Genomic DNA, 24,131 nt, shown 5'->3' on the forward strand with positions numbered 1-24,131 from the left:
CCCACATAGTGAGTTCCAGGACTGCCAGAAGTACACAGACCATGTCTCTAAATAAATAAATAAACAAACAAACAATAAATAAGGACAAAATGTAGTAACATAAAACTATGTGACAAAGACCTCTGATTGTACTGTTCATCACAAAATGTATGCTTCAGAGAAAGCATAGAAAGGTATACCATATATAATCTCCATGTCTTGCTGTTCATTGGAAATCACATGAACCAAATGCATTGAAATTGACAAATCCTTGACCTAATGCTGAAATTACCAATATAAAGGCAAATTCAATATGAAACAAAACACAAGAAAATGCTCTAATAGTCTCATCTTTTGTTTTCTTTGAAAATCTAGAGTCAAACCTTAAAATATCAAGAAGGTGAGAAACTGTAAAGAGATAAACTGTACACATGACAACACAGGCATATCACAAAGAGAATCCACAAGGGCTCTGGGCTTGGTGGATCTCTGTGAGCTCAGCCTGATCCACAGTGCAAATTCTAAGACAGCCAGAGCTATACAGAGAAACCCCATTGAGAAAAACCAAATCTTTAATAAAAAAAAAAAAAAAAAAAAAAAATTCTGAGGACATGCCGAAATTCATTTTGAACTACTGAAGAAATATGTGTATTTATTTCACACTGTTAAAAAAAATTATATAGCTTCCATTAACTGTTAGTAGACCCTCATGAAGATAAAGGAGACTCATAGGACCCACCCTGAGCCATGAAGAAATGGTAATTGCCCCGATCTTACACAGTCGTCTGTTCTTAGTACTTTCTGAACAGTTACGAGTCTACCTACTTGAAGAGTCTTCTTTCACCAAGGTTGAGAGTAGTACAAATTGATAATTATAAACATGAATATTTAGATGACTCTTGAACAACATGATCTTGAACAAAACATCAATAAGTTCTACCATTGGACCTATACTTCCCAAGCCTTGGTTTGTGACCGTGGTATGAATTCCTCTCTATGGAGCAGGACTCAAAACCTAACAAGAGAGAAGTTGGTTATGCCCATAAGTAGTCATGCCAGTATTGCACAAGTGCACAAATCTTGCCCAGTAGGTTGCTATTGTAAGATGTAGGATCCAGGGGTAAGTAAGGCCACTGATATCATTTCTCTGCCAGCAGCCTATGAGAGGTGACCAGGAAGGAGAGTTCCCTGGTAAGTTCAAGATTGCTCTCTATCTTGCAACCAAAGTATTTGGTGTCTTCAGCAACACCATGTATTTAGGGTGTCTAACCAAGAGCACTGGCAATGACCTATTTTGTCTGGGGTGCATCTGTGACCTTCCTGACCAAGTAAGTCCTATTTATTTACTTATTTATTTACTTATTTATTTATTTATTTATTTATTTATTTATTTATTTATTTATTTATTATGTTCCTGGTACAGAGAGTTCCATTTAATAGCCCTGTTGTCTGGGGGCAGCATTATTTACCCATGTGGGACACATCTGCTCAAAGTTTTAAAATTATGTTTACTATTAACCTGTAAGACAATGGGATTTCATGAGGCCTCTTCATACATCCTTTTGGTTAACCCACCCATTCTTCCTCCTTTCTTCCTGTCTCATGCCCAGTTAAACATTTAGCACACATTAACATTTATAGCACATATGTTCTACCATCCTCTATTGTATTATTTACTTCTGTTGCAAAATGATAGATTCCCATGTAGTTTCTTCATGGACATCTCGCTTGAGTTGACCTTTTAACAGCTCCCACTCTTGCCACCACACCACTAAATACTTGAACCATTCTGCCCCCATAATACCCACTCTCTAATTTCATATCGCCTATATTCTACTATGCATCCTCTCTTCTTGCATCTCCCTACTAATGATTTATGTATAGCTTCCTGGCTTCTACACGTAGTCTTACTAATACACACACACACACACACACACACACACACACACACACACACACAAAGTTTGAAACTATGACCCACATTTGGAAGAGAACATGTCAGGTTTGACCTTTGGGGACTAAGTGGCATCACTCATCATATTGTCTTGTTGCCTACATTTAAATCTAGATTTCACACTCTGATTTTTATTTACAGCTAAGTAATAGACATTTGTAGATTTCTATCACATTTTAATTTACCCATGATCAGTTGATGGACATCTGGGGTGGTTGCATATCTAGATAATGTCAGTAAAGCAGCAATGAACATGATGGGCAAATGCTCACTGGTAAGATGGCAGTCCTCAGAGTTCATGCTCAGGAGTGGTTACAGTTTTTTTCTGAGATTAAACACCTCCATCTTGGAAAAAAATCCTTAAAACGCTGGATATTAACAGACAGGTAAAAGAACGATTCTCTATGTGAGGTGATACAATCAGTAAAACAGGGAATCTCCCAAAGCTTAGAAGTAGACACAAGCCAGGCAATGGTGGCGCACACCTTTAATCCCAGCACTCGGGAGACAGAGCCAGGCAAATCTCTGTGAGTTTGAGGCCAGCCTGGGCTACCAAGTGAGTTCCAGGAAAGGCGCAAAGCTTCATAGAGAAACCCTGTCTCAAAAAACAAAAACAAAACCAACAAACAAAAAAGAAATAGACAAAAGATTGAGGAAGTTGCAGAAACTGGCAAGATTTACTAGGGAGGTCCTGCCTCAAGCACATATAATCAGTAACGACTGCTGACACTGTCAGACAAGCTGAGCTGCACAGAAGATGCTCAGACAAGGGATGGAGCAGACACAGTCAAGCTGTCTGGACCAGACAAGACAAGCTGCCTGGAGAAGGTAGTGAGTGGCTTGAAAGACATGTCCAACCTCCCTTGAGCTTTGCAGTGATTCCCTTGTTTCCGGCATCATTAGACATCACCCTCACAAGGTGATGCAGCTGTAATTGAGTCCTTTGTGCTTCTATAAGTAACCACTCACCCACACTCTTGAATGTCAGCCCAATAAAACTCACTGGTCAACTTGACTTTAGAGATGACTCAGTGGTTAAGAGTACCATTTGCTCTTTCAGAAGACTCCCTTTGAATTCCCAGCACCCTCACATAGGCACTCAATCTGTAACCTCAACTCCGGAGCATCCAATGCCCTCCTCTGGCCACACTGAGCACCAGGGAAACACATGGAACACAGACATGCATGAAGACAAAACAGCTCTAATTAAGAAAACAAACAGAAACTTCATTGGTTCACCAACTTAGACTTTGGTTTGGTTTGTCCCAGCTTTGGTTTGTCACTGGTCCCTCAACTGTGATAAGTAGATGTTGTCATTGTTTCCATAGGAATAGTGTCACACATCAGTGCTTTGTGTCACACTGTAGTTTCCTTTCTTTCATTTATTCATTTATTGGGGTGACATCCAGACTAATTTCAAAAGATCATTCTTTGGTTCTCATTCTCACAGCAGTGTATGACCTCTTTTCCCTATATTTATGCTAACATTAGTTATTTTTCTTTTTCTATTTTTTCTTCAAGACAGGGTTTCTCAGTGTAGTTTTGGTGCCTATCCTAGATCTCGCTCTATAGACCAGGCTGGCCTTGAACTCACAGAGATCCTCCTGTCTGCCTCCTGAGTGCTGGGATGAAAGGTGTGCACTACCACTGCCTGGCATTATATGCATGTTTTCAGTGCTGACTATTTGGTATTGAATAACCAGTTGGTGTGCTCTTCTCTGAGGGAGACTATTTCTCATGCTCCCAGCATCCTCCGGTTGCCTGTAGTTCTCTGTGTAGGGTTGAGATATTGTGGGCTTTTCCCCATCTTCTTTGGCATGCACACATTTGGGAGGTCGTGTTGGAGATTTATAGACAAAGCTTCTAGCATTTCTAGGTATGATGGTTATTCTTGATTGCCAACTTGACTACATCTGGAATGAACTACAATGCAGAAATGGAGGGCACACCTGTGAGATTATTTTTGCTTGTTTTGAAGGGACTGAATCCACTTTTAGTCTAGAGCTTTGAGATTGGAAGCCAAATGCCATTAATCTACATCTTGAGTCTGAAGGACACACACCTTTGATCTGGCCCACACCTTCTGCTGGAAGACTATATGAAGACATGGAAAGAGGAATCATTTTGCTCACTGCCTGTTTGTTTGCTCCTTTTCTTGCTAGCACATCCATTCCTTCACTGGCATTGGAGCCTACTTCTTTGGGATTCCAGCATACTGAAGAACAGTCGAAACATCCAGCTTTGTGGACTAAGCAACTACTGGATTTTTAGACTTTCTGTTACAGCCAGCCATTGTTGGATTAGCTGGACAGCAGCCTGTAAGTCATTCCAATAAATCTCCATTATATATATTCATTCTGTAAGTTCTGTTACACTAGAGAACCCTGACTAATACACTAGGAGACACAATCTCACAACAAACTCCCTGGTCCTCTGCCTCTTTTAATCTTTATACTCATTCTTCAAAAATGATACTTGAGCCTTAGGTGCAGGAGTGTTTTACAGATGTATCCAGTGGGCCTGGTCTCCACAACTCTGCATTTTGATTAGTTGTGGATTTTTGTAGTGGTTTCTGTTGAAAAGAGAAGTTCCCTTGATGAGGAGTGAAGATTAAGCTTACCTGTGGGTATAAGGGAAAATGTTCAGTTATTTGCTAGGGATTGTGATGGTTTAGTAAAGTGGTACTTGTTTCTTGTCCTCTAAAATTTTTGTCTTCACCAGCACCTGTAGGTAGCAAGATTTCTAGTACTACACACAGTTTCTATTTTATTAAGAAGATCTTAAGTCCAATGAAAGAGATGTTGGTTACCACCAAGGTATGCTTGCCACTACTACATTCTTAGGGCTACTGTTCCAGGATGACAGTTGATGTGATGTGTAGACATCATAGCTGGCTAGGACTGTTTGTTGGCCCCCTCCTCTGGAAGCTTGCATGATGCTTCTGGTACCATGAAAGCTCTTCCTCAGGGAACAATTTATGTTGTTTTAAGACAATGTCTCTGTTTATCTCCAGCTGTCAGAGACTTACTGTGTAGAGCTGGCTGGCCTTGAACTCAGAGTTCCCCTTGCCCCTCCCTTCTGAGTGCTGGGTTAAAAGGCTTGCATGACCTTGCCCAACATTACTTTTTGTTGTTATATTTTTTTGCTATTTCCTGTGTACCCTTTGCTGACCTGGAACTTACTCTGTAGGCCAGGCTAGGCTTAAACTCACACAGATCTGCCTGCCTTAGCCTCCTGGGTGCTGGGATTAAAGGTGTGTGCCACTACCTTTATGTCTTGACAATTAGCCAAGATAACTGCACTGCCTACATGATAGAAATGTGTGATCAACTGGATGTCTTGTTAACTGACATCAAAGACTTCTGTTACACTAAATTGGAAACTAAGTGAAATAGATGAATATAACATACCAAATTTAAAGCAACATAAAATAGATATGTTTACAGAACATCAGTAGCAATGTGACTAAAGCAGTTATAAAATGTCACCCTTCAAAGAACCCTATGACCAGACTGACAGGATTCAATCAGAACTCCAGCCAGGTGGTGGTGATGCCTGCTTTTAATCCAGCACTCGGGAGGCAGAGGCAGGCGGATCTCTGTGAGTTCCAGGCCAGCCTGGTCTACAAAGTGAGTTCCAGAAAAGGTGCAAAGCTACACAGAAAAACCCTGTCTCGAAAAACAAAAAACAAACAAACAAAAAAAAAAAAATCCAGAGAAAAACTAACAGCAAAGATACTTAAAATACTAATTGACACAAAAAAGGAAGACTTTGTGGCTCACAGTATTACCTGTTATTTTTATCAGTTAATGAGCTGAACATGGTAGCATATACCTTTAAATCCAGCATTTCAGAGGCCAAGGTAGATGGATCTCAGTGAGTTCAAGGCCAGCCTGGTCTACAAAGTGAATAATAGACAAGTCATGGCTATTAAACAGAAAAGCCCTAAACAAACAAATAAGTAAACAAACCACCAGATAATGATACAGCCAAAAAGAAACTACAGACTGGTATATTCATTTAAAAAACTTCTGAGCTATGGATGGTGGCACATGCCTTTAATCCCAGCACTCCTGAAGAAGAAGCTGGCAGATTGCTGGGACTTCAAGGCAAGCACTATCTACTCTAAAAAATCGGGTTCCAGGATGGCCAGGGTTACACATAGAAACTCTGTACCCCCCCCCAAAAAAAAACCAACCACAACAAAGTCTATTATTAGATATTTCACATCCACACACATCTATATGTATATACACACACACTCTGTGTGTATTTGTGTGCCTACACCTCAAAAACTGCCCACTCTAACCTTCTACCTCTACTATCCTGGTCCACAATCCCAACAAATCTTTACTATGTTCCTCTCTGTTCATTTTACTTGGGACCCACTGAGATTAACCAGGGCCAATGTGAGACTGTGGGTTTGGAGCTATGTGTTGGAGCCTGGTGGGTTCAGCAGAGGACTAAAAGGCAGTGATTCTTCTACAATGCATCCATCGCCAACATTTGAGATGTAAAGGGTGGGCCCTGTGAGCCTTTCCCTTTCCTAGACTGATAGTGGTCTAGTGTGAGGTCCATGCAGGTCAGTACAGCTGCTGTTAGTTACTGATTACAACAGCTGTGTGGAGTCTAGAGAATGGCATGTCTTAGGCCTTCCTCCTCTTTCCCTTCTTATTCCTTCTCCTCCTCCTCCACCTCAGTGTTCCCAGAGCCACTGACTTTAGTGGGAGGGACAGGTGTTGGGGAGGGGAGGGTGTTGGCCCTTGGTGAGTGTAGGTGGAGGATAGAGAGGCCGGAGGAGAAGTTAGAGGAGTGACATAACTGGACGCTTCCTTATTTACTGCATCTGGGACAGCAAGCGTCTCTGCATTCACCATTGCATTAAAGAAAAAAAAAAAAAAGAGTCTATATTTTATCTAAAAACCACCCTTAGCATGAGAACTTGTTCCCGAGTTAGTAAAATGACAAGACCACCATCTAGTGGTGAGAGCGGTACAGCGCGGGATGTGCTTAGTGGACTGATAGCAGTGGACTGACCACTGACTTTTGGAGACACCTAATTCTTTTCAAAATCCAAGTTCCTGATGTGTCTCTCACAAGTCACAACTGCAGTATTTGGTTTTGACTTGTCATGTTTGTGTTAGCGATGGGACGCTGGCATCTGAATTTACCCTGTTATCATTTCTATAAATTGTAGCCCGAGGGGGCTGGTAGTTAAATCGAGGTTAGTTTGCTTGTTATTTATCTAGAAGTATCAGAATCACTGTGGAGGTCAGACACCGGGGTGCAGCGTCCTCCTAGATCCAGTTCTGGTCCAGGCTGGCAGCGAGCATGTGGGGAGGCTGTGCAGAGCGGGTGCAGGGCAGCCTGACAGCTGGAGCTGTGTGGAAGGCAGCCTGAGACCAAGTGGGAGGGACGGTTCACTGTGCGGCGACACACAACCGGAAACAGAGGATGGGAGGCTGTTGGTGTTTACATCAGTGTAGATGAAGGGAGGGGAGTGGGAGGGGATAGAAGAGTGACGTAAACGGAAGCTGGGAAACCTTTAGAATAAGACCAGCTAAATTGAAGAGCTGAAGGCAGAAGTGTCAACTTTCCATTCCCTGTCGTTGCTCCGGGGCCTGCACTGTAGGGAACCACGTGGTGCAGACCCGGCGGGGGGTCGCGGGGGACGCGAAATCTCCCCGGAGCCGCAGTCGCCGCCCGGGCGGCCTGGGAAAGTCACCAGTCAGCAGCGCAGTGGCGGGAACCGCAGCCCGGCGGCCCTGGAACCTCCCAGGTCAGAGGAGCTGCGGGGCTGGGACACGGGAGGGGAGGGACCGGGGAGCATTTCTTGGTTGTTCATAATAAAGCTGGATCCGAAGTTCTGCTGTGGATATCTTACCCTTGTCATCCTGGAACTCACTCTGTAGACCAGGCTGGCCTAGAACTCAGATGCATCCAATTGTGCCTCCCCACCACAGTCCGGCTGCCATAATATCGTATAAGGACACCCTAGTAGAATATTTCAACTTAATCTGTCGATATTTGCAAACATGATTCTCTTTGCTTTGCTGGAAAGGAAAAAGCTCTTGAAATCTACATTCATCCACCCTAAATCCCATGTTATAGGTGGGTATCTGAGGACTTGGCATCCCTGGAAAAGTCTTAGGCATTAGTCATGAAAAGAAGTAAGGTTTTTTCAGAACAAGGGCATCTTTGCAGTCGGGAGACAAGGAATAACAAACACAAAGTCACACCAGGAAACAACACACACACAGATTTAATGGAGACACAGAACAGTGGTTGCCACTGTAAGGCCTGAGGCATCAGAGGCCTGAGTGGAGGGTCGGCTTTTATACTCTTTGTAGTGTGTGCAGTGACCTAGTGGAAAAGTACATTGGGGCCGGAAGTACCGCTTGGCGATGAAGGCTGAAACATTGGCCATTAACAGGGACTCAGGGGGTGGGACTCTCCAAGACTCTTGAGTTTCTGGGCAAGACAGGAACAGACAGAGGATTTTCCACTGGTCACCTATGGCCCTCCAGGAATGCATGCAGATTGAATTGAATCAGATATATATCCAGTTCCCCTTGTATGGTTGTAAACATTAACATTTAAAACTAAACTTTTTACTACCATTAATTTTCTGTCTGAGATATATGCACAGAGAAACCCTATCTCAAAACAAAACAAAATAAAAAGACAAAAACAAAAAAGAAAAAAACATTATAGAGTAGGATGTTACTAGAAAGTGTCTTTTAAATACTTATAACACCTCATCTACATCAGAAAAATGTCTACAATAGTCTGTTGTATCCTCAGTTCAAGAAAAGCACTCCTGTCCATGGACACATGACCAAACTTTTTTTTTTTTTGGTTCCTGTGTTTGCTGTGTTTGAGACCTGAACTCACAGTGTTGCTCTGTCTGGCCCAAACTCACCATGTAGACCAGGCTGGACTGGAACTCACAGAGTTCCACCCACCTGTTTCTACCAAGTGCTAGGATTTAAAAGTGCACCAACACAACCTTTCTAATGGTTCTTTTGTGTGATCTGTTGACAGCCAGTTGTGTGACTGTGGACTTCTCCCAGGAGGAGGGGCAATGCCTGACCCTTCCCTAGGGGCTTTGTACAGAGACTGAATGTTGCAGAATTGCAGCATTCTGATTTCTAAGGGTGAGAATAGTTTTCTTGTAGTCTCCCTTGCTCTTGCTCAGGGTTCCTGGGAAAACTATTGTGTTGACCTGTGTGACATCTCACAGAGTAAAGTGAAATCCTCAGGGGAACAAAGAAAAATTTCATGAAATGATCTCTGTTCTTGTGAGTCCTTTTCAGAGGTGTAAGGCTTCCATCATATCTGACCCTGATAAATTCAGAACCTCACTAGTGTATGATATTCTCATCCCAATCATTCAGTTCCATTTCTGCCCCTGAGATTTGAATGAACTGTGATTAGAAGTGGCATTCAAGTTATATTAACTGAAAATGCTTTCTAAATATTTTCAATATTTTGACCCTTCATGACAATTGGGGAATCACTTGTAGATTCCTCTTCATCTACTGAGCACAGTATTGTGTTAGAAATCCAGGTGGTCTCTGAAAAATCTCACTGATCACCCACCTGCTCACAGCAGAACCAAGAGGCCTGGAAGATGGAGAAAGAGGAGACAGTAGCTAAGGCTCTAGGTATTTGGAGGGATTGGTGAAGATTGATTCCAAGGGGTTCAAATGAATGTGGAAGTGTGACATGAAATAGCTTAGAAATATTTCTAGAAACTTCCACTGAGAAAAATGTCACAATTATCGTATTGCAGGTATGACAAGTTCTACAGAAGAATTCATAATAGGAGGCAAATAAAATTGTATTTGACTAAGCATGTGAGTGATGCTGTCTTTTTTCCATGCACATCACTGATCATGTCTTCAAACCAATATTAATTTGCTTTCATTTCTATGATTTTAGTATATTATACAATGATGAAAGTTAATACCTCCAGGATTATTTATTGTTTATAGAATTTTTGTGTTTTGGTTGTCTAACACATTCTCTACCTTCTAGAGGCATTTATGTTTTTCTTTAACTGCTGTTGTATATTTGTGTATATTTGTAAACATAAAAATACAACCTACTCAGTCTGTATGTTTTCAGGGATGAACATTTGGTAATGGATATCCATGTGGTGTACTCTTCCCTGGGGAAGACTGTTTTTCCAGCTCTCAGAATTCCTTAGTGTTTAACTAGGGTTGAGGCCTAATGAGCCTTCTCCCTTCCATGTTAGCATGTCTCTTGGTGTTGTCCTTGTTCAGCTCATGTTTAGGCAGCCATGTTTGTATGATTTTATATGTCTAGCTTCTCTGGCATTTCTAGGAAACACAATGTCAGAGCAAACATCCTGTTCCTCTGGCTCTTACACTATTCCCACCCTTCTTTCTCAGTGTTCCCTGAGCCTGAGGGGAAGGAGTTGTGGTCCTTATATGTTGGTTGAGACAGAGCATCACAACTCTGCATTTTCACTGATTGTGGTTCTCTGTAATAATCTCCATGTATTGCTAAAAGAATTTTTCTTGATGAGGTGTGAGAACTACATTTATCTCTGTGAATAAGGAAAATATTCAGAATGCAGTTAGGGATTATGCTGATTTGGTAAAATAGTGATTGTAGGTTTTCCTCCAAGATCCATGCCTTCACTAGCCCTAGGGAAACTACCTAGGTTTCTAATACCAGGCATGATTTCCCTCTTGTTGACAGTGTCTTAATCCAGTTAGAAGCTGTTGGTTACCACCAAGGTCTGTGTGTCACTCTTGCACCCTTAGGGCTATCATGCAGTGCAGATCATTGTTGTGGTTCATGGGTGTCATAGCTGGGTAGGACTGTTGGCTGGCTCCCTACTTTGGAAACTTGAATGTTGCCTTCTAGTACCATGAAAACTAGTCTCCAGGGAGGAGGCTTTAAGGTCATAACCATCTCTAGTCCTCTGGGATCTGTGTCTGAAGTGCATGGCTTCTTCAAAAAGAGACTCCCCTTCTACCTCTGTGAGGCAACCATGAGCAACATCAATAGGCTACAGTGTTTTGGGAGTCTCTTGGACAGCTGTGACCTCAGTTTCAAAGCAGGCTTCTGATGCCTGGAGTTCTGGTTACTGCAGTAACTCCAGGTTGTGTACTCACATCTGAAGATTTGAAGTTGGGAGCTTCCTATGAGAGAGGACATGCAGTGTCTGTCTTTCTGAGTCTGGGTTACCTCACTCAATATGATCTTTTCTAAGTCCATCCATTTAGCTGAAAAGCTAATGATTTTAATATCCATTTTTTGTTTTGTTTTGTTTTCAAGACAGGGTTTCTCTGTGTAGTTTTGGTGCCTGTCCTGGAACTCACTCTGTATCCCAGGCTGGCCTCGAACTCAAACAGATCTGCCTGGCTCTGACTCCTGAGTGCTGGGACTAAAGGCTTGCGCCACCACCGCCCAGTGATTTCAATTTTTTTTAACAGCTGAGTCACATTCCATAGTGTATATCAACCACATTTTCATTATCTTTTTGTCAGGGGAAGGACATTTAGGTTGTTTCCCTTTTGTAGCTATTGGGAATAGAGCAGCAATGAACAAGGGTGAGCAAATACCTGTGGAGTTCAATGTGGAGTCCTCTGAGGGTATACCAAAATACAATTAACAAATTAAAAAACTTGTTTAAAAAAAAAAGAAAAGAAGAAAAAGACGATTACTAGTTTTAAATACTTTACATTGGATTGGATTGTTTTATATTGTATACAAATTTGAAATTGATATTGTTAGAAAATGTTATGTATACTTCTAATTGTACTTATACCATTCATTTAACAATGCAATTTTCTGATCCTTGAACGTTATTATTACCAACTATTAGGATATAAAGAAATGAAAGTTAGTAGTTAGACATTACAACAGAATTTGTAGTCATATTAGATATATTTTAAAAATTGAGCAGATATATTTTAGATAGACAGGTCATCTTCAAACCCTTTAGAGATCTACAGAATATGGCATTTAAAATGTTTTAATAACTTAGAAAATTTTTCTTTTTTGAGACATGTCGGCTCCTGGCAGTACCAATCTACTTCAGAGGAAATATGGGCATTGAAGAAACTGCATATAGAGTTAACTTTCATTGTGGCAAAAGTTAGCCACTGGACAACAAAGTATCCTCGAATCAACAGGACAAAATGAACAGACAGAACATGAAACAAAAGACTACTGATTCTTGCCAAACCAAGTGTGGTTATGGCTTTATCAAAAGGCATCTTCTGACGCCAGGACAATATGGCACCATCCCTGAAGTGGCCTTTGCAATCTGGAAAAGGTACAGTGCCCTTTTCTCCGAAGGCCGCTGAATAGGCAGTGGGCCGATGGCTTCTGTTATACAATGGAACAGCAGCTGAAATAGTTATTCTTGAAGAGTAACTAAGCTCACGCCTCTCAATAGTAGACTGGCATTTAATAGAGGGATGTGGAGAAGAACGGGATGCTGAGATGAAGCCATATATACACAGCCAAGAAGAATGGACAGCTGAATTCAAAAACCATCAACAATTTCCAGAATTTAAAATGCTGAATCATGACAGGACACTAGTGGAATTCAGGTGTTTCTGGTACAGGGCCTGATCTCACCCAATGTGAGGTTGACCTGTTGACCTTGTGTACATCCTACTTCACAAATGAGTCTGTCAGATACGCTAAGCCTATAGGCTGAAGATGATGCCCCAACACTGTGGTGAAACCTCAGGTGACTGTCCAGGCAGCTGGCTGTTTCTGTCAACTCACAATTTTTTGGAAGTTGCTTGCATGTACTTCCTGTTTTTATTGTTATTAGGCAATATTATTTCCTTCTTGGGTCTCTGAGGGAGTTGAAGATTAGTTAGTTATAGTTGAATATTAGTTAGTTATAGTTGAAGATTAGTTAGTTATAATTGAATACTAGTTAGGGTAGAAAGTGAATTAGGTACATTTTGGACTTACCAAAATAGGATAGATAATGTAATTATTTTCTCTGAATTTGTCAAATACAAATGGACTAGACATTGTTTAGGTATTTATTACTCGTATATATTGTATATACTTATTGTACTTTTGTATATAGTTTTTCTTTTGTTAGTTATAACCTTTTTCTTTTTATTCTATTTATTAAAATAGAAAGGGGGAAATATGGTGGTATTTTATTTGTACTGAAATGTGATTTTAATTGTATGTTAATAAATAAAGTTGCCCAGGTGTCAGAGCTATTAGAGCCATAGCAAGAGCTTGGCGGTGGTGGTGCACACCTTTAATTTCAGCACTTGGTAGGCAGAGCTAGGTAGATCTCTGTTTGTTCAAGGATACAGCCAACATTGGAGACACACGCCTCTAATCTCAATACCATAGAAGACCTGGAGGGCTGTACATACAGGCAGTGACGAGGCAGTCATGTGTTTGGGTTTACAACCAATGAGAAGGCAGAACAGAAAGTCTATATAAAGACAAACAGACAGGAAGTAGCTCTCTTTTGGAGAGGTCTCTTGGCTGAAGAGGCTAGCTGCAGGGTAAGACTCTTAGCTCTGATCTCTGGGCTTTCTTCTTTGCATTGGTTCTGTGTTTCTTATTTAATAAGACAGCTGGTTACATCTACATTTGTTTCATTGGCGAATGCTCTTTAAATATCTGTAATAGTCACTAAGCGACAGGAGCTGAGAACCAGGCTATTTTGCACAGTACTGTTCAAGTCTAGCACGATTCTGGTTTGGATTGCTGGAGTTCTTGTCTAGATCTCTGTCACTGGATATGTAATCACAGTGGTAGGGTGGTCTCTGAATGACCACACAGAGCAGATGACATTTGGAAACACCAATAGCTCTTGCTTCCCTTTTATTTCCATTTCTGACAGTTCTTTTCAGTGTTCACAAACAAAGAGAAACTGTCTCCTATTTGGTATAAAAAGTAAAATTTTGAAATTCACCTCCCAAATACATTGATAGTAATTGCTGTATGAATATATCATCCATTTAATCATGAAAGGGGATGATGATTTGAGATTTCTTCTTACTGAATGAAATATTGACTATAATGGAATGTACTTTGAAATCAGTATCATCGGCAACACTGTTGCAGCTGCATGCAGAGAGACCTTTCCTGCCTTTTTGCCTGCAGTGTTTATTGCTCTTACATGAGCTATAAGAATGTTAATTATTGCACCTTGTTCTTTGGGAAATAGACTTAAAAACTTTTCTAAAACGAGCCATTTCTTCTTAGATGATAGTTACCTTGGTAAACATGAGAGGATGTATCATATTTGGATGTGTTTGAAGGCCAGCCTTTTCTATATAGAGAACAGGAGATTCCTTTCAAATGTATTCATTTGTATGTATGTGTGTGTATTTATATATATTATATATATGTGGTTATTTAAACACTTAAGCGTGAGATTAACATCATATTGTCTGGTGACCCGAAGTAGTAAGGTGCTAGATGGTCACACTAAAAGCACAGTGGAGTGTGCAATCAGTCACTGACTGGTGGGCTTGTAAACTAGGTTCAGGCTTTGAACCACCAGAAAACCTCATGTGTAAATACAGTGTTCATGACTTAACTGAAATACAGTTATTGTAAAAAAAAAAAAAAATTCAGGTGTTTCAGGTACAGACCCTTTGAGGGTCATGTGTTAGACTTACTTAAGATGAGGATTTGTTTATTAATTGAGGATTCTCTCTATGGATTTCCAGAGTGGCTAAATATTTTTGTTTGTTTTTGGTTTTCTAGACAGGGTTTCTCTGTGTAGTCGTGGCTGTCCTGGAATAACTCTGTAGATCAGGCTGGTCTCGAACTCAGAGATCTGCCTGCCTCTGCCTCCCAAATGCTGGGATTGAAGACATGTGCTACTGATGGCTAAATATTTTGTTGATAGGGTTTTCATTCCCTATGTTTTGGTTTTTGATGTTGCTGGTTGGATTAATGGTAGTATTTTTCTTCCTTCTTTTTGAGAATTTGTGATTTGCTGTCTTGCCTATGGATGATTACTTTACAGTTCTCCTGTATTTATCTATTGTTAGCATGAAATTTATTATTTCCTAGCCTGGCAGTGGTGGTGCACACCTTTGATCCCAGCATTTGGAAGGCAGAGGCAGGCAGATTTCTGTGAGTTTGAGGCCACCCTGGTCTACAGAGTGAGTTCCAGGACAGCCAGGACTGTTTCACAGAGAAACCCTGTCTCCAAAAAACAAAACAAACAAACAAAGAAAAAAATTGTTATTTCTCATGTTCTCAAGGATGATTCCTCTGACTCTCCTGTGTCTCTTCTGTTTCTAATTTATTATCTGCAGTGCTGCTTTAGTGAAATCAGTTGTGTTAACTCAGGACTATCTTGAAATGCACTTATGTCTCCATCAATTAAAGAGTCTATTTTTCTGGAGGCAACAATATGTTTAACAGTTTTCTCTCCAAGCTTCCTGTGTCAGTCCATGATTTCCTGGATTTGGGATCATGGACTGGACACCTGGTTGTAATCTGTTGTTTGGGTCTTTTCATTGTTCTTTCACAGCTTTCAGTAGTAATTTTTGCTTTTCCTTTTTGACTCCTTGTATGAAAGGGCAGCAAGCCATCGTTCATTATTCCTGCAAGAGAAACTCAAAGAAGAGAAATGGAAAGAAAAGGCTGATTCTCCAGTAAACATGTCTCAGGTCAGTGCTCATGTCCACTATTGTTCTAGAAATGTTATATTTTGAGACAGTGACTCTATTTTTTGTTTCTGATAATTTTTTAACTTTATTATAAAAAACGTTGCAAAGAAACAACAAAAATTTCACATACTGAAATTACCAGACAAAAAGATTATACAACTCAATGACCTTTGTAGTGTTTGTTTTGTTTTGTTTTGTTTTGAAAACAGAGTTTTTCAATGTATCTCTGGCTGTCCTATAACGCACCTTGTAGACTAGGCTGGCCTTGAACTCAACTCTGGAGTCTCACATTTGATTTTATGTTTTAACAATAAAATATATTTTGATGTAGTCATCCACCAACAAAACCAAAAAGCCTATGACAGTATTAGAAGAAAAGCAATACCCTTTATATCCTTTTTCATAACTGGTGTTCATTACCTGAATTCAGTCCTACTTGCTCAAGCCCTGATAATTGTTAACCTTTCTTGTTCTCTTTTTTCTAGATTCTGCTATGCCCACATGTATGTTGTTTCCCATATATATTAATAGCAAAGTTATTCATGTGAAGGAAAATATGATTTCTTCTCTCTGATACTGTATGACTGCACTTAATATTATATATTTTGAGTCATCTGTTTTCCTGCAGAATTTTATTACACATTTCTCTTCAGCTGGATAATATTCTATTTTATATGTATACCACTTTTTATTATCCATTCATCTGATGATAGACAATTAGGTTCATTCCAGTACTTTGCTATGTTGAATATGGCAGCTGTAAACATGGGGTGTAAATATTTCTACAGTGGGGTATGGAGTCCTCTGGTTATGTTCCTAGGAGCAACATTGTTGAGTCCTACAATAGTTCTATCTTCAATTTTTTCAATAATCTCCAAACTGGTTCCCACAATGGCTGTATTAATTTACACTCTCCCACACACACACCAACAGTTCATGATGGTTCTTTTCTCTCCACATAATCTCTAACACATATTGTCAGAGTGATTGATGACAGCCATACTCTGCCTGGGGTGAGGCAGTATTTCAAAGTAGATTTAGTTTGTTTTTCCAAACATTTTATGGATCCTGAACACTCTTTGCAACATTTATTGGCCATTTGTATATCACTCTTCACAAGGTTCTATTCAGATCATTTACCCATTGGTTGAATAGCAGTTTTATTTCCTTGGTATTTAATTTGTGTAAATCTCAGTAAATGCTAGATATCAGCCCCTTCCCTCCCATTTTGCTTTGTTTTGAGGGTACACATCCCATATTCACTTATGACCTGTAATTTGGAAAATATTTCCTCTGTGACACATGAACAACAACAACAAAAACAAAAACAAATGTTGGGGCCTGGTGGCCATGCTTTCCACCTTTAATCCCAGCACTTTGTGGGCAAAAGCAGGCAGATCTCTATGAATCCAAGGCTAGCCTCTTCTACAGAGCTAATTCCAGGATATCCAAATACTGACTCAAGGGAAAAGTAAAACTGAAGCCCAATTGCTACAGAGAATGGTCTATATCCTTATATCTTGTTGAGTGAGGCCTCATGAAGTATGTAGACTCCATTTATGGAATCTGTGCAATCTCCTTCAATCATGCTTATAAAAATGTATATTAAAATGCAAGGACTGGTTGCTACAAATTTAGAAATGTGTGGAATTAAGAGAGACAGGAGGATAACAGAATTGACTAGAGAATCCAGAAAGCAAAACAGAAAGCTATGCCCACTTAATAGTTAGCAAAGGAGGCAAAAAATCTTGGTTCTTAATACTAAATAACACTTGGTTAAGCACACTAGAAAGTGTAGAACATGGCTGGCACATGTGCCTTGATCATGCCATGAAATTGGTGTTCTAGAATATAACATTAGATTGTAGCCTACTTGTATTTCTCTTTGGTGTTTACTATCAAAACATTGTTGATTCGTCCATGTGTTTGTTGACACCTAATATCTGTTTGTCTCAGAAGAATTGCTGCTCACATCACCCACTTGGTTAGGATGCTCAGTGGCAACTTCCCAAACTGGAGATATCACTGTGTCATCCATGGCCCAACCCCATCTCACTGTCCCAAACAGGATCCCACTATGCAGCCCTTTCTGGCTGGGACTCATACATAACATTATGCAAAATGTATCAGGAATAATGTCTTGAGGACATTGACTGATGTGTATAAACCATCACATTTCATACAGAATGAACAGTCCTTATGATTGCCTTGCTCTAGTCAGTTCCTGTGGGAGCCATGGCTCTACTCCTCTATCCTGCAACTGCAGTGTTTAAAAGTAAAGATTTGGGGAATGGGCTCTGACCTGCAGGTTTGCATTTCTATCCCTGACTTGGGGCTCAGACAGAAGATGTCATCACTTTCCATTTCCAGACAAATAAAGGAAGAGTCATAAACACCACTAACCTAAAATCTGTTAGGCAGTACAGCATAAATAGTAAAAAGGAACACACTGAGGACTACAAATTCAGACACAGTAGCTCAGATTTTCTCCTGAGCATCCTTCTGTGCTCTTTCATATTTGCAAAGCACTGAAAGGGGGCTATAATTCTCACACAATTTAATATATTCATTACTCACAGGAAATCTGTGTCACTTCTGAATGGATCCACAGCTACTACACTTACATATACATGCTTACTGGCAACTTAAACATTATTTGGTATGTTTTTGGACTTCCATAAATTTTTACAACTCTTGGGGCGTGAAATATTATTGAAAACTTCTGAGATTGTTATTTGTCTAATTTGCCTTATACCTAATTTTTAGTAAATTTTAGATTATGTCAAATGTGGCTGATGCAGATTTTTCTATCTGCTTGGCAGTGGCCCAAATAGTCTCATAAAATTAATTACATGAACTATCTATCTCATATATTAATGTCGGCAGCATGCAGTGTTGTTATGCTCCTTGTTACTGAGGAAAAAAACCCAAAACCTCTACCCATGGTGTCAGCCATGATGTCTGCCTTCCATACCTACCCATTTGCTATTTAATGGTGTGGCATTGGACCTAGAGTTTAAACATCCCAATGAGCCTGTTAGAATAGTCATGTAAGGCCCAAGTACACACAGGATTGATATGTGTCAGTGTTTTAGCATGAGCTACAGGTACAACGTTTAAAACACATTTTGTCATCATGAATTTTCCTCCTGAGACATGTCTGCTGTGATCCTGCGTGATATAAACACAGCATCCATGACAGATAGATAACCATGTCCAGACCTTAAATATATTTCTTGTTTCTTGTATACTGCTTGTAAGACGATTGTTTCATCCTGTTTTCACAGAGTTAGAAAATCCATTATAGAATGTGACTATGTTAAAGATCATCTTTTTGAATAATTGTTTTCACTCATCTACATCACTAATTTCCTTAAGTCTACTTATATCTAGAAAAGCACTCTGTCTGGTACCACTTGGTCATCTGTACTTTTTTGTTTGTTTCTTTTGGGGACAGGGTTTCTCTGTATAACAGCCCTAGCTGTCCTGCCATCCACTTTGTAGACCAGGCTGGCCTCCAGCTCACAGAGACCTGCCTGCCTCTGCTTCTTGAATGCTGGGATTAAAAGCGTGCACCACCACACCCAATTAAACTGGTTTTTTTTTTTTTTTTTAATTGCAGGGTCTGTTGACATTCAGGGATGTGACTGTGGACTTCCCCCAGGAGGAGTGGGAATGCCTGGACTCTGCTCAGAGGGCTTTGTATATTGATGTCATGTTGGAGAATTACAGGAACCTGGCCTCCGTGGGTGAGAACATTTTGCTTGTAGAATTCCTAACCCATCTATTGTTTGTTCTGACTCTATAGATTGTAAAAGCTCTGATTAGCTGTCTTGAAAACAACAGAAGACTAGGGAAAGCTTGGTAATAGAAAAAAATTTTATGGTATCTGAAAAACAAAACCTTTGATATTTTTTAAGTAAGTCTTTAATCTTAAAAGGAATTGGGTCTTCTGAACTGTACCCTTTCTTGCTAAATAAAAACTAATTACTGATTCCACAATTAATTGTTTGATCAACCTTGAGGGATTTCGTTCTGTTTCTCTGAGATTTCATACAAGTATCGTGAATGAAAATTGTTGACTACCGAAAGCTGTGTTCTAGTCGTTGCTGGTTGACCTAAGAGAGAACTGAGGGAGACAGTCATTTATCAAATGTTTAGTCTTGGGACAAACCCTATTAATCTGAATTGCACTCATTTTCAGAGAACTATTGCATATGTGATCCTGTCCATCAACATGTGAAGACTGAAAAGAAGTCTTGTCAGTGTTATGAGCTTGGCAAAGTGCTTCATGACCTCTCCAAATATGCACTTTATAGAACAATCGAAACTACAGAGCACTCTAATAACTACAGATGCAGTAACCACAGGGATGCCTCTATTGACTCATCAAACCCAGACAGACATGAAAGCATGCACACTGGAGATGAACCTTGCAAATCTAAAGACTGTGAGAAATCTTTAAATTTGTGTTCCAACATTACTCATGATCAGAGACTCTACACTGCAAAGAAAGAGCACAGGCAGGTAGAATATCATGACTATTTTACCTCTGTATACAGTCTGTTGCAAAAAACAATCTTCACTGGAGAGACACTACACCAGTGTGGGAAATTCCGGAAATGCTTCAGTACTGCCTTAAGCCTCAGTGTACCCCAGAGAATTTCTACTGGAGAGAAGCCCCACAACCGCAACATTTGCAACAAATCCTTTAACCAGTGTGCAAATCTCGAAACATGTCCAAGACTCCATACTAGAGAGAAGCGGTACACATGCAGTGAGTGTGGCAGATCCTTTACTCACTATTCATCGTTTAGAAGGCATCAGAAAATTCATTCTCTAGATATAGTGTATGAGTGTAAAAAATGTAGTAAGTCATTCCATGAATTATCACATCTTAAAACACATCAGAGAATCCACACTGGTGAGAAGCCTTACAAATGTGAGGTCTGTGACAGATCCTTTACCCAGCGTTCAAGTCTGAAAACACATCAAAGACTTCATACTGGCGAGAAACCTTACAAATGCAAAGATTGTGGAAAGTCATTTCCTCAGCTGTCAGCATTTCATAGCCACCAGAAAAGGCATACTGGGGAGAAGCCTTACAAATGTAAGGACTGTGACAAATCCTTTGCCCACTATTGCAATTTCAGGAGACATCAGAAAACCCATACTGCTGAGGAACACTGTAGTTGTCAAGAATGTGGCAAGGTCTTTCATCAGCTTTCACACTTTAGAAGGCATTACAGAATCCATACTGGTGAGAAGCCTCACAAATGTGAGGTGTGTGACAAATCCTTTACCCAGGACTCAACACTTAGAAGACATCAGAAAATTCACAGTGGGGAGAAACCTTACAAATGTAAGGAATGTGATAAATCCTTTACCCAGTACTCAACCTTAGAAGACATCAGAAAATTCATACTGGGGAGAAACCTTACAAATGTAAGGAATGTGACAAATTCTTTACTCGGGATTCAAATCTTAGAAAACATCAGGAAGTTCATACTGGAGAGAGACCTTACAGATGTAAGAAATGTGACAAGTCTTTTACTAAGTGCTCAGCTCTTAGAAAACATCAGAAAATTCATACTGAAGAGAAAAATACTGTTTTAAATTATGTGACATAGCATTTATACAGTATTCTATGCTTACAAATCAAAACAGTATACATAATAGAAATATACATAGCCAGGAGTGGTAGCATACAACTTGAATCCCACCACACAGGAAACAGAGACAGAAAGATCTCTTGAGTTCTGAGTTTGAGGCCAGCCTAGTCTACGGAGCAAGCAAGTTTCAAGTAGCCAGAGCTACACCAAGAAGCCCTGTCTCAAAAAACCAAAAATAAATAAATAAATAAATAACGTAGAAAGATACATAAAGATAAACTTGTGAACCTCTTTAAGGAATATTTAAATCTTAGAAAGTATCACAAAGTTTATGTTGAATAAAATTTTGCAAATGAAATAGTGTCTTTTTTTCTTTCATTTCATTTTTTTTGTTTTGTTTTGTTTCTTTTTATGTTTATGGTTGTTTAACCTGCTTGTATTACTGTATATTACATGTATGCCTGTTGCTTTTAGATGTCAGAAGAGGGCATCACATCCCCTGTTGCTATAGCTACAAACAGTTGTGCACCTACATGTGTGTTGGGAAATAAACCCTGGTCCTTCAACCCCTGGGAAATGCTATAATAAAAATATTTATCTTGTTCAACATCCAAAAATTCATAATAATGCCAGGTGTGGTGATGCATGCCTTCAATCCATGTACTTTGGAGGTAGATGCCAGTGAAACTCTGTGAGTTCAAGACCAGCCTTATCTACAGACCAAATTTCAGAATAGCCAGCGCTACACAAAGAATTCCCCAAAATCTTCTAAAACCAACCAAAACCTTGGGTGGGGGAGAGAGACAGAGAGAGAGAGAGAGAGAAGGAAAAGAAAAAAGAAATCCCTGAAAGTATGTGTGAATTTGTTTTGAAGTACTGAGAATAGTATGTTGAAGAGTTTACTCCAAACTCTAAATAAAAAATGGTACTGCTCCCATTAACTGCCAGTAGACCTTTAAGAAGGAAAGGACTCTTGGGACTCTGCCTCCGCCATGATGAAATGGCAATTATCCAATCTTACATGGTTGCTATTGTCAGCACTGTACTACCCATTACCAACTACAAGAGGATGCTTCTTTCACCAAGGCTGAGAGTAGTATAAATTGATAATTTTGTTTGTTTGGTTGGTTTTTTTGTTTTTTGTTTGTTTGTTTGTTTGTTTTTCGAGACAGGGTTTCTCTGTGTGGCTTTGTGCCCTTTCCTGGAACTCACTTGGTAGCCCAGGCTGGCCTCGAACTCACAGAGATCCGCCTGGCTCTGCCTCCCGAGTGCTGGGATTAAAGGCGTGCGCCACCACCGCCCGGCCTAAATTGATAATTATAAAACATGAATATTTAGATGGCAGATAACAAGATCATGTACAAAACATCTATAGGTTCTGCCTTTGGATTTTTAATTCCCAAGCCATGTTTTTTGACCCTGTTACAGTACTAGGGATGAGTTCCCCTCTATGGAGCAAGTCTCAGATCCAATCAGGATAGAGGTTGGTGATGCCCATAAGCAGTGATGTCAGTGATGCAGCAGTGCACACATCCTGGCTTGTCGGTTGGTATTGTAGGATGCAGGGTCCAGGGGTAGATAAGACCACTGACATCTTTTCTTTGCAGGCCTGTGACTCCTGGCCCGCAGGACATCCCTGGTAAGTTCTAGTTTGCTCTCCCTCTATCATATAACCAAAGTATTTGGTGTCTTCAGTTACACCCTGTACTTATGGTGGCCTAGTAAGAGCACTGGCAATGACCTGTTTTGTCTGGGATGCCTCTGGGGCCTCCCTGACCAGGAAGGCCTAGGCAGATAACTAGTACCTGGTACAATGAGTTCTGTTTAATACCCATGGTGTCTGGGAACAGCATTATTTACCCATGTACGACCCCTCTGTTCAAAGTTTTAAAAATTGTATTTCCTATTAACTTGTAAGACAGTGGGATTTCATAAGCTTCAGATGTCCTCTTGGTTGACCTCCAATTCTTCCTCCTTTCTTCCTGCTCTATGCCCAGTTAAAAATTTAGTACACATTATCCAATGCTCATTATTTCATACCACAAGTGTTCTACTATCCTCTATTATTATACAATAATATGCACTTATATTATCTACCTGGGTTGCAAAATGGGTTCTCAAGTAGTTTCTTCATGGACATCTCACTTGAGTTGACCTTTCAGCAGGCCCTCCCTTACCACCACTGCACTACACACTTGAACCATTCTGCCCCCTGAATACCCGCTCTCTCATTTCATATCACCTGTATTCTACCTACCACCCTCTCTTCCTGCTCACTGACTTCTTCGTGTAGTATACCACTTGAACACAAGACAAAAAGGAGTGGTTACTATGTATAAGCTTCCTCTGAGATTCAACCCTTTCTTCTTGGAGGAAGGCCCTCAAAAGTCGGGTTATTAAATGGTAAAGGAATGGGATGCTCTAGTGAGTGGCTTGAAAGACACTTCCAACCTCCCCTGGGCTGCCTGCAAGCCGTGCAGTGATCCCCAGGTTTCTAACATTATTAGCCATCTGTGGTGGTATTGTGTTTTCCAAAATATTGTGTACTCTAATAAATTTATCTGGGGTCAGAGAACAGACAGCCACTAGATACAAAGGCTAGAAAATGGTGGCACTCACACCTTTAATCCTAGCATTCCAGAGATAGAAATCCCTCTGGATCTCTGTGAGTTCAAGGCCACATTGGAAATAGCCAAGCATGGTGACACGCCTTTAATCCCAGAAAGCCAGCCTTTAATCCCAGGGAGTGGTGGTAGAAAGCAGGAAGATATATAAGGCGTGAGGACAAGAAACTAGAGGCATTTGGCTAGAACATTTTGGCTGGTTAAGCATTCGGCTGGTTAAGCTTTCAGGCTTTTGAGCAGTAGTTCAGCTGAGACCCATTCCGGATGAGGACTCAGAGGCTTCCAGTCTGAGGAAACAGGA

At 40.2% G+C, this 24,131-nt stretch overlaps 1 protein-coding gene and 1 pseudogene across 1 annotated transcript in view; both read left to right on the plus strand.

The window, feature by feature from the left end:
- Positions 1-24,131, plus strand: part of LOC114683966 (zinc finger protein 729-like) — a 279,247-nt gene that overhangs the window by 173,541 nt on the left and 81,575 nt on the right. The gene's annotated exons all lie outside the window — the stretch shown is intronic.
- LOC114683963 lies at positions 15,116-21,435 on the plus strand (annotated as a pseudogene).

Source organism: Peromyscus leucopus, chromosome 1 (assembly GCF_004664715.2).
Source record: "Peromyscus leucopus breed LL Stock chromosome 1, UCI_PerLeu_2.1, whole genome shotgun sequence".
Taxonomy (NCBI): domain Eukaryota; kingdom Metazoa; phylum Chordata; class Mammalia; order Rodentia; family Cricetidae; genus Peromyscus; species Peromyscus leucopus.